This window comes from Eleutherodactylus coqui, chromosome 9 (assembly GCF_035609145.1).
Source record: "Eleutherodactylus coqui strain aEleCoq1 chromosome 9, aEleCoq1.hap1, whole genome shotgun sequence".
In the NCBI taxonomy this organism is placed as follows: Eukaryota; Metazoa; Chordata; class Amphibia; order Anura; family Eleutherodactylidae; genus Eleutherodactylus; species Eleutherodactylus coqui.
In genome coordinates, this window is record NC_089845.1 from 88,385,889 (window position 1) to 88,397,927 (window position 12,039).

The window sequence follows — 12,039 nt, forward strand, 5'->3', positions numbered from 1 at the left end:
CGGCGCTGTGCTAAGGCGAGAGCAGCAGAAGGGAGAGGAGGACGACGGTGGAGAGGGGGCAGCACAAGGGACCGCACGGCGCCGTTACATTGTATCAGTTCTGTGCGGGGCGTCGTGGCCCCAGGATGTAGAGATGGTGACAAGTAGGGGTAATGGTGGTCTGAGCCAATATCTACCAGGACACACATAGCTGATACATTAAAATGTAGCAAAACGGTGTAGTTTGTCAGAAGTCCCATCTTTGTCTTAGGGACTTTTTTTCTTGCCCCACATAATGGCCGGATCCAGGGGCAGCGGCATTACCTGAGCCATTAATGTCAGGGCTGTGTGTGAGGGAGAGAGGCTGCTGCCGGGGGAGGAGGAGGACAAAGGCTGGCTTGTTGTGGTTGCTCTGAACACTGTGCTGGGCCCACTGGAATGTTGGAGTCTGCTCTCCAGTATGGGATTCCAGCACTGGTTAACCCTCGCCGCTCAGGCGTGCACAACCCTTTTGCAGCCCCAATGTTTTATATAGTGCCTTAGCAAACTTTTTTTCTGGGAAGTGGAGGGGATTTTTAAAAATGTCATTCATTTGTCACATTTTCATCCGAACTCTTCGTGAATCAAGTTCACCATCGGGTCTGCTCACCTTTTTTTTCTTTTTTTTTACATGACATTTTCAGACTAATTGGAGACATGTAACTAGTGATTTGTTCTGAGTTGGTGCCGTTTTAATGCTCAGTAGTTATTTTTTTTAAGCTTTTTTTTGCGTTTTCTGTAATATATATTGAAATAATATACGGTAAATGGAGAATTTTGAGCAGGTACATGAAGGTTAATTATTTTGCTGCATGGATTGAATTTGGGAGACGAGACGTAGGATTATGAAGATGGAAATATTAATGGTGACTTTGTGTGACCTTTTTTAAAGCGTTTTAGTTGAAGGTGTTGTATTGGCAACTCTTCATACACCCCCCTCACCCCACCCCTTTCAATAATCATCATTGGAGGCATTAGTCATAGATCTTCAATCAGTAGATGGGGAAATTTTAGGGAAGATTAGTTGCACATAGAAATGTAGTTTTAACCAAGCTTCATTTAGATTACCTTGGATGTAGATCGTTAAGAGGCCAGTGTCAATTTATTTCAGGTTCAGCAAAGCTGAGACAAACCTCAGGTTTTCAGTCTTAACATCGAATTGCTCTATTAAACAAAGCGATGACTGAGGTCGTCTCCTGATGTAGGAATCCTCTTTTCATTTAGGGATAAGTACTTCAAAGCGATACAACTAGTAGAAAAGTTTTATGTATAAAATTGTATATGCTGGTTATTACCCAGAAGAAAAAGGAAATGTTATTGAGATGCCAACAACTTTTATAGCTGCCAACCTATATATAATCTGGTTAACTTCAGCTATGCCAGTGCAGTGTGTGTTCCAGGGCCTGTATGTCTGTTCTGTGACAAGTAATCAATGCCATCAACTACTTACATGCTCTCAGGATTCTTTTAAGGTGAACCTATCAGTCCAAGTGGCAGTGATGGTTAAAAAGATAAAGGAAGTATATGGCAAAGTCCTTCCCCTTAGCTTCCCTCTCACTGAGATTGGCTTGGAAGATGTATTTTCTGCATATAATTGTCATTTTTAGTTCTGTTCTACATAAAAAATACTACGTGTGAAATATATGGATTTTTATCCAGATTTCCATTGAAAATTGGGAAAGTAAAGCGAAACCAATAATAATGAAGAGATTAAAAAAAAGTCGTTTTGCATGGTTTTCCATGCAAAAGCGATTTTGTGATATTGTTTTTGACTATTGCTTGTCAAAGCTGCTTATCACAGGATCTTCATTATCCCAGTTGTACTCGAAATAGAGGTTGAGATTTATTACAATTGACCTACATATTGCTCTCACTCTGAGCACCCGTAGCTTTTCTGTCATGCCATTATGTCCACAGATACAACTGGAACTTATTTTTGTTATTTAGGTCTGACACAAACATATCCTGCCTTTTATATGGAGACCTAAAAAATTAAGAATAATCTTTAGCTGCGATGTCATCAATAAAGCATTTTTACACATCCAGTAGTTGTGATTTTTACAGGTTTTTTATTTATTTATTTTTGTAATCATTTCTACTGCATGTTATTACTGATTTGATTCCGTTTATGTTTTTGTGAACAGGTCTGGTATATTCTGCCCAGCAATAAAACAATCCCTTGTAAATATCACATCACGTACATAACCTTTTTGTAGCCTTCACTTGATACAGAAGAGGCCAATGTCGAATACAAATATGTTGTAGACATATAAATACTGAAAAAAACCATTTCTGGATAGAAATGACTCTGTGTCAGTGAGCTTTCTTATTAAAGGTTGGAACTAGATGCTTGTTGATGGAAAGTTGGAATATGTTCACTTGACTCTTGATGTTGACCTTGCCTTTTAATACCCATGCTATTAAGTAGTAGCCGACATCAATTAATTTTTTTTTTTTTTTTAGACTTTAACAGGCCCTTGCCCTCTTATTCCTACAGCATGTGTATGAATTCTTCTTGTGTTATGTAGATTGAGTATAAAACTACATATAGTGTGCATAAAGCAGTCATTCTGGGTCTTCACTGCTTCAGAATTTTTGTTGTGCTCAGCAGAACTAAACTTGAAGAAAATTCTACAGTCTGTAAACCAGAGTTGTGCACGTAGAAGTTCTGTAAAACATATATTTCAACGCTTGTATTTTTCTTTTGCCATCTTGCTCGCAAGAGTTTTTTTTTCTTCTTTTGATTAACTGGATTCTTGTACTGGGTGTGGTCTTCCATTAGTTGAGCTTTGGTCTGTCCTGACATAGCTCCCAGTAGAGTTAGAGTTTAATGATGGTCTTGTGGTCAGAACATGTTGCAAGTACTGATCTATCAGAAGTCCTTCTGTGGAAAAGCTAGAACTCTCATAAAGAAAATGTCTTCCTTGACATAAATATTGTATTGCAGGAAGATACAATGGAACATGCGTAATAAGCTGTATGCAAAATATACTACATTGTAAGTTTAACAAGGTCTTTCATAGCATCCTTGTCCTTTTTGATTTAGTAATTAATCTTTACCTTCAGTAGTTACAAAGTTTCACATCTTTAGCCATATTTCACTATCATTTTATCCTTTTTTTTTAATTTATTTTTTTTCTTATTCCTTCCCCCCACTACCTTTTTAGAAGGAGTTAGCTTTTTCCACTTCGACTCTAAAAGAAGCATTCCAGAATGCATTTCTAGAAGTCTGTGTCTCATTAATTGTTTCCATCCAGATTTGATGTCTGACGTGGTTGTTACAGTGAGGGTTGGAACTTTTTTTTTCTTATGTACTGTATAAAAAGTTAGAATTATTTCAAGCTGAAACAGCTTTTAATTTGAATACTCTTGGTAGTGAAGATGAATACCTGGCAAAATGCATTTAGTTACCCTTCAATGTATTTGAATTTTCCTATTGGCTCCTGTTGAGCTGTCAAAGATCACCTCCCAGCCCACTGGGAGAAATGCAACTTTCTAATCCTATTTCAATTAAATCAGAAATATGGCCATGTGGTGTTTTTTTTTTTCCTTCTCCCTTTGGCTAGGGAGTTGATCTAGCTATAGAAGGTAACAGGCATTCCACCTTCCCTGTTCTAGAATATACACTTCATATTGATTCAAATATATTTTACATTAATATTGCAGGGTAATAGAAAGTCAACAATTGCTGTTAATATCACCTGGGATTGGATTCTCTGCTGAAGCATTTGAATGCTGTAAACTGCAATGAAACGCAATTGATCTGCACATGGACAAACATCTTACCAGGAAAAGTCTGTTTGAAATAGTACTTACAGTGGTAACTTCTCACTCCCTATTTTCAGTTGAAGACCTACTGAGGATGATTTGCTTAAGCCACTCTTAGTTACTGCGGATTTTCACCCGTGTTATCTATTATACGGTTATAACCTATTAAACCATTGATGAATGGTTTAAAATCTCTATGTATAACTGTAGAATCACTGATTAGCTAGCCATTGTAGATGAGACTTGTACATAGGAAGATATATAAAGTACATATGTGTGTGTATATTTAATATTTGTGCCAATGTCGCATGAACATCTCATGAAAGTGATGTTATCATGCAACAACTTAATGTATTTCTATGGGTTGGAACTGCCACATGATCATTGCTGTGTTAAGTGTCCCTTTACAAATGTTTGTATATAGTTCTGGCTTTAAGGAAAAACTTAGAGGTATAATTACTACAAGTTAGAAATACCCTGAACTGCTATGTTGAATGTAAGGGTGAAAATGAGATTCTGTACAACTTTAGAAATCTGATTTCCTTAAAGAACTACAGATGTTTGGAAAGCAAGTGGTCATGAAGAATCCAGTTATGGTCATATGCCCAGTTTGTAAAATGAGTAATTCTGCAGAGCTCTGTAAGCTTGCCATAGTCAAGCTGCCCACGAAAAGATACGGTTATGCAGTTCTTTGTATGATTTGAAAAGCAATGATATGCACCAAAAATGTGCATCGCTTTATCACAGCCTAATCTAATATATTTTAGCTCTGTATATAAAGGTGCTGTAGATTCAGGCAATGTAAGCATGGACGTTGATTAAAATGTAATCCGTGGATGTTTGTGACAAGCTAAGACAGTTTAGAACTCAATGGCAAGTATTTGTTATTGGCACAGAGGAAACCTTCACTACTTGAACATCATCTAAGATCTCATTAATACAAGTCAGTAGATGCTATTGGAGGTACATCCACTAGGAAGGCCCTTCCCATCCCCTTGACTCTTGGCAAAAAGGAACCACAGCTCTCCTTTTTCATTGTATTTTGGTGATTTTGGGATCAAAAGACTGTCCTATGGCCTTTGCAATTTAAAGAGGGCTTATCATGTGCTCATACAACCGAAACTGCCTGAAAACTTTTACAGCCATCGGTTCCCTGATTTTGGCACTTTTGTTTTCTTTACAGCAGTGCCCGCCCCCGTTTGCCCACTATCAGTGCCATTAGTTTAAGCACCCAATAGGGGTAAATTGTCAGGTGGGCAATCTCCACTGCCCAGTGGAAGTGACGTTCCATTGAAACTGGGCATTGGAGACCCCTCACTTGACAACTTACTAGTTTCAGGTGCCAATACTAACGTCACCAAATGCCGGTGAAAAGAAGGTGAGGAGAAAAAATATATATACTGGAATCAGTGAAGAGGAGCTGTAAAGGTGTGCAGACAGTTTCAGTTGTGTGAGAACGTGCCAGCTCATTTTCGGATTGTAATATATAGGTATAACGGTTAGGCATAATCCTTTTGCGAAAACTTCATGATGGACTTAGAGTTCTCAGAAGATTGCCATGCTGCTTCATGCACAACTGACTGTCGGTGACCTATTTTGATATTTCTTGTGCTGGCCAAACTTAGTGTAGTTTTAAAGAGGTTTTCCAAACACATGATTTTAATGGCTTACAATGCTATAAAATAACGAGGTAAGACCTTACCAATTCCCTACCTCTCTCATAGCAACATTTCCCTGTTTCCCCACTGGTTTCTATCTATCCTGATCTATAGATGATGTACCAACATGACGTGACCCCTACGGCCAGTTAATGGCCTCATTTGTGACCTCAGGGGTGCAGACAGTAGTCATGTGTCATGTTGACTCATAATCCCTGGAGCCAGGTGAACAGACCAACAGGGGACTCTTGAAGCATCGTCACGGGATTGTCAGGGAATCGGTACAGCAAACCTTTGTAAGCTGTTCATAACATATTGTATGTGGTTGGGCAACCCATTTAACATGGTATTGATTGAGAGTTATCTCCCCAACATACCCCTAAGCATACATGCTACCTTACCTCTTGTTGAAAGCAAAGATCGGCCATATTAAAACCCAAAATGCTATACGGTCAAGCTGCCTTCTTACACATTAGATATAATGTACTGTATATAGGAAGCTTTAATGATATGTGTAGGTGAACCTTCGGTGTGATGTATAACAAACACTATAATTTATCTTGGATTACTATATTAACCCCTTTGTGCCATCCGCCATGCACCTCCTCTGTCACTTCATCTTGCCCCCTTCTGCAACATGATTTACTGATGGGTTTCCATAGCAGCTGGAGGCTTGATAAGGTCCTCCAGGTTTTCCTTCAGTGTATTCCTATTAGGTCTTGATGGACATGCAGAATAAAGTTAAAAGCAGTCTGTTGTCTTCATTAACCACAGTAAAGTAATTCTAACATACGATGTACAAACAGATAAATCTAACTGTACCTGTTTTTTTTCCATCCTCAGTAGTTTCAGTGCTAAAAAATCTAATTTTCCGCTCTTCCTGCGTGTCATACTAATTCCTTTCAATCTGTCCAATGGGCGGTTCCATTGCCGAGCTCATCTGGCTTCAGCACATGTGTGAAACATCAAGGCCATGAGGACCCAAACAGACATTGCTGTGCATGTGCTGAAGCCAGAAGTGTGGTGGCAATGCAATCTCTCTGGAGAGGTCAAACATCAGCAGGATGGGCATGGTTGCACTGATGGAGGGGGAGAGAGCCCTGACAAGTGTGGCAGTGGAACTGTCCATTTGATGGTTTGAGAGTAATTAGCATAGCGCATGGAAAATCAGATTTTTTTTTTGGGGGGGGGGGGGTATTGGAACAACTGAGGAAGGAAAAAAAGTTATTTTTTTGATTGATCTGGTGTTCACACATTGTATGGTAGGGTTACTTTAATATTGTTGTTCGAGGTGACAGACTTAGTTTAACTAGTTACTTACACCGCAATGTGAACACCATAATGAACCCAAAAAGTTGTGGAATTGCTATTTTTTTTTCTTCCATTTCCCTCCCAGAAGAAAAAAAAACACAAAAGTATGTCAGTACATTATATTAATGATGCCTATAATAATACAACTTCTTCATAAAAAAAACTCTCAAATGGCTACATGAATGGAAAGGTTTTATGTGTTTTGGAATGCAGTGATGTAAAATGGCTGTGGCATCAAAGGGGTAAAGTAGTAATCATTATATTGTGATAATATCTATAAGGATGTGTATTAGTAAATGGAACATGGTTGTGATTTAGCAAAACAGGAATGTGTACTTATCCCACCTTGTATCTCTTGACTTTACTTTTCAGTGATGTGTTGTCATATCTTCACCGTTGAGCCATATAGTTTTTGCTCCTTGCATATGTCAACAATTTTTTCCAGAAAACTTTGAACTGAACCCACAGGATGTAACAAATTGAGTACCGGTAGTACCGATAGCAGTTCAAAGTATTATTATTACCGTTCTAAATTCAATATATGCTGGTAGTTTTCTGCATCCATGTCACATCAGACGAATTATCATGCTTTGACTATTTGCAACTGCTGAAGAATAAAAGCAACCTAGATGCAAATAAGGAAGATGGAACAGTACCTCTGCAGCGCCACCTATTGGCAACATTCCTGCAAATCAATGTCAGACCCTTTATACAACTCTCGATAACAGTAATTGGGAATTGAAAACTAAAAAACATGAAACCATACACAGACAGCTGTTTCTGTGTTTTTGCCCCTTATCAGTGTGCAGTAGGTTTCTGGCTTGGCTAGTGAGAGGCCTATAAATGGAACTAGAAAATCGACATTGTGTTTTGTCAACTAGAACATGTTATCCAAACTCCAGGCATGATGTCATAGAGCAGGAGGAGCTGAGCAGATTGTATATAGTTTTATGGGGGAAGATTCAGGAAAACCTGTGTATTTTATTCATGTAATCTGTCACTGACAGTTATACAGGGGTAGCTGTCAATCACTGTTAGGACCGTCCACCGGACTGTTCAGCTCAGAACCAGCAGTGATATAAGTGAATAAAACACACGTTATACTGAATATTCGCCAATAGAACTATATATCAATCTGCTCAGCTCCTCCTGCTCTGTAATATAATGCCTGCAGTTTGGACAACCTGTTCAAGCTGACAGACTCTCTTATTTCTGTACAAGCAGTTCCCCATGCATTAACATAACAAACCAGCATATACTCGCCTCTCTACACATTCGCAGTCTCCTACGGAGCTGCTCTGGGTCTCCCCTCTGACATCACCTATACAGACTACCACAGCCTATTAGGCTGGGTTCACACAGGGCGGATTTGCCGCGGCTTTGCCACGCAGCATCTGGCGGCGGCAAATCCGCCCGCGGCCGCTAATCTCGGGATTAGCCAGCCATGTGGACGAGATTTCTCAGAAATCTCGTCCACACGGGACGGCCAATCCGCTGCGGTAAATCCGGCTGAAACCGCGGCTGCGGCCGCCGCGGTTTCAGAAGATGCAGCATGTCTATTTACTTTTCTTGTTTATTTTCGTCGTGGCCGCGCTCTCCTCTATGGGAGCGCCGGCCGCAACGGAAAAGCAAGCGGCCGGGCCCCTTCAAAGCCGCCACGGCTTAAACCTCGCGGTTTTTACTGTGGCCAAACCGCGAGATTTCCGACGGGAATCCGCCCTGTGTGAACCCAGCCTTAATGGGATATTACTGGCTGCTGTGCTTATGATGTCCCGTAAACAAAACACCTCGGAACACATTGCATTGCCCATTGTTTTCAATGCGTGGTGCACATGAGTGCAATGCAAGGTTTACCCATTGAAAACAATGGGAAACACTCCTTGATCCTTCGCCGCGGGCTACTTTCCTGAAGTGATGCGAAGCGGTTTTAACACAAAAAAAATTTAAAATCCGCAGGGACATCACATGTTGGCGAGCGCGCTATAGGGCTGAGTTTTATGGCCCAATATTGCACTCACCTGTGTGAAATTAGCCTAAGTTTATATTCACATGCAGCAGAGCTGTGGCTGAAATGTCTGCAACTAAAAACAAATTGCATTCATCTCAATGGGGTCATGGATTTCTGTAAGCACCATTCAGATGAACGACAGTCACAAATGTCTGCAACAAACTTGATACATGTAATTATAAGCGAAGAGTTATGATACTAAGTGGGTTACTATGAATGGCAAAGCTGGGGACCTGGTATTGGTGATATGCCATCAGTGTCAACCTCACATATGATTGAGACATGGATCCGGTTTTCAAATGTTTTAATATACATCATACTTTAATCTGCATTAATCAGTTTGATCATCCATAACTTCATAGTATTCTCCTGACCAGTAATTGATGCGACATTTGAGGGGTGGAGTCTCAAGAGGTCTCTTAAGGTCCTGTTGCAAATTACAACTGTCATAAAGGGAACGTGTCATCAGAAAATGACCAATTCTATAAATCATATTTTTATGTTAAAGACCTTTTAAAAACACTTCTAGTGTGTTATTTTAATTTTTAATTTACCATATACTTTTAAAAATCCTCCTGCATTTTTCACGCTGAGCACAGAACCTAATAATAGGCTGATACTTCCTGATCTCGAGTGAAAAGTTTGCAAAAGTCATTTTACGAACATCTCGGACAGGATTACAATGAAAGATGAACATCTCTATGTAGATAACTCAGGCTCCACCATTCACAATAGGTGACCAGCTGTGACTATATACTCCCCCCTCCCTGCGCAATGACCACAGAACATGTGTAGAACAGTCTCCCATACAAGTCAGTGGGTCAACCATTGTGTGAATGGCCTATGAAGCTGCTGTAAAGCATATCACTAAATGCTGTTAAATGTAGCTCGGGAAAGATGGCATGCCCAATAGTCATGTATAGACAGCCGAAAAAGATATCTACAATCAGAAAATAAAAACAGATTTAAAAAAATAGAATGTGGTTTTTCTATATGGCTTTAATTAACAGAAAATATTTTAGTGATATAGACGCTTTAAAGCCTGTTTCATACGGGTTACAAATCTGAGTGTTATGAGATGTATAAAAGTAAAAGGCTTTTATTTGGTCCTGGAACGTCTTTATAACTTTGTCTGTGATGAATATTCTTTATAGCATGCATACTCATGCTTGTATTGAATGAAACCAAACAATCTTGATAGTAGGCTTTGTTCACATCTGCACCATGGTTTGCGTGACTGATGGACCCTGTTGACTTCTAAGGTCTCATGTCAATGGCACGTGCCGATTCCATTCCCATACGCAATCCAGCACTGCCCGTAGCCAGTGAGTACTGCTTTCCTGCGTTTCCCCGGCAGCGGTGTCCACCCGGATCCCTCCATTTACGGGTTTGTTGTAGTGCGTATGAGCCTCACGGCTCACCGTCGGACATGCTCAGTACAGTTTTTTTTTTAATATCCTGCTTTCCCACGGATTCGTGGCAAGTCCACAGCATCAGCTGCTGGTGTGCCACGGATCGGACGGCTTCCATTGACTTTCCAGACCGAAAGGTCCGCAAATCAAGTCCGCATGTTTTAATCCATTTGCGGATGCCCATGCATCTCTATGGGCGGCTTGATTTGCGGATTTCCCTCGCGGATTCCGCAAATCAAATTTGCCCATAGACATCGGGCCTACTACTGTCCAGAGGATTCTGATGCTGTGTCCGTCTTTTTGGTTGGAAAAATAGCATTGCATGCATCGCTGTTCTTCTTGTCAAAAACAATAGAACCTGCAATGGAGGCTCCTGACTAAGCCTCCAGAGAAGATGTGAACATAGCCTTTTTTAATAGAAAAACAAAAAAGTCTGTGGTTTTTCTATACACTAGGAGTGGCAGTTATTCTCAAGAGAGGTCCGATCCGACAATAACTTTTGTGCTACTTTATTGACTTGAAGCTTCATATGTCTAAAATATGTAGTTCTGAAAGCAGTCCAAAGTTCTGTTGCTAATGGCACCAGAGTTTCAGTTACGAGGCCTGAAAATTAGATGTCTATACCTTTCATAGAGAATAACGGAACTTTGCTCAGCTGTCCTGTGTACATATGCTAATACAGTATCTATATGTAGCAGTATATTCGCAGGACAGCAGAGCTAAATAGAAATGAAAGGAAATGTAGAAACTAAATAAAGTTAGCATAGTTTGTAGCTCTTTGAGGGTTTGTATCTGAGTGTTATAGAAATAGATTATGTTCAGCAGCAGGATATTGTTTAATGCTGGGCTTCTAATTATGTACTGGCTTTGCTTTTAGAACCTTTGTTTGTATGTTATGCACAGAAAGTCCAGTGTGTTCCTAGCGTTGGGACTCTTAAGGCGACTGTGCACATTAGTTAAAATTCGGGCAACTATCTGATGTGTATGAGGGTGTCTCAACTTTCCCCTGTCAGCGGACTTTCTTTGCTCCAATGTAGATAGGCATATGCTTGACAAAGACCGCAATGGTTGAAACCTTGTATTGATGTGCTGATATGCTGTCATGAATGTTTTATATAACAGGTACTATGTGGTCAGCTCTTCTGAGGAAGGATAATTGATAACATAACGTAAGAGGTTAAGCTTAGCTCCTTAGAAAAACGGCCAAAAGGAATTTTTAGAATTGGTTGTATGTATTATATGGCAAAAAGGAACTAAGGAAAAGATCAACCTATCATTGTACATAGTTTCTATTTTGTATGGTGTATTTGGTGGTACGACAGTCTTTTAAAGAACTCCCATATGTTGCTTAAACTTGTGTATACTTGCTTACTGTTACTGACTGAAATGCAGCCTTTACTTGATCGAAGCACCTTGCTGTACTTGATTCTTTGACATAGGATTCAACAACAGAGTGTGCAGCAGGATGAATTGTATACTACATAATATGTATCTAAATCTGTATGTACCTTCACTTGGCCAACCAGTACCCTGGTTTCCACCGACTAAGAGCAAAATCCCTGAAACAACGGTCTACAGATGGATGTCTAGAGAAGGGTCTGGCTTGGTTTGCATCCTTTACCATGTTGCAAGACCTGTTAAGGGGTTAGATGTAGACTTGTCGGGTAGCTCCTTCCAATAGGTGGCACTAGAGAGAGATCGTTTTCCTTCCTAGAAAGAAAACTAATTTGCATACCTTTTTACCAAGGAGCATTACATAGCCTACTAAATTTCCTGCACCAACTTGGCGCTGTCCACAAGGAGAATTGCCCCCCCCCCTTACCTCCCCCCACACCCACAGATCCATATCAACTGCAGTATTTCC

The 12,039-nt window shown here is 40.1% G+C and overlaps 1 protein-coding gene across 5 annotated transcripts in view; it reads left to right on the plus strand.

Annotated features, from left to right (window-relative positions):
• Positions 1 to 12,039, plus strand: part of ZNF521 (zinc finger protein 521) — a 332,314-nt gene that overhangs the window by 1,589 nt on the left and 318,686 nt on the right. The window lies entirely within an intron of this gene.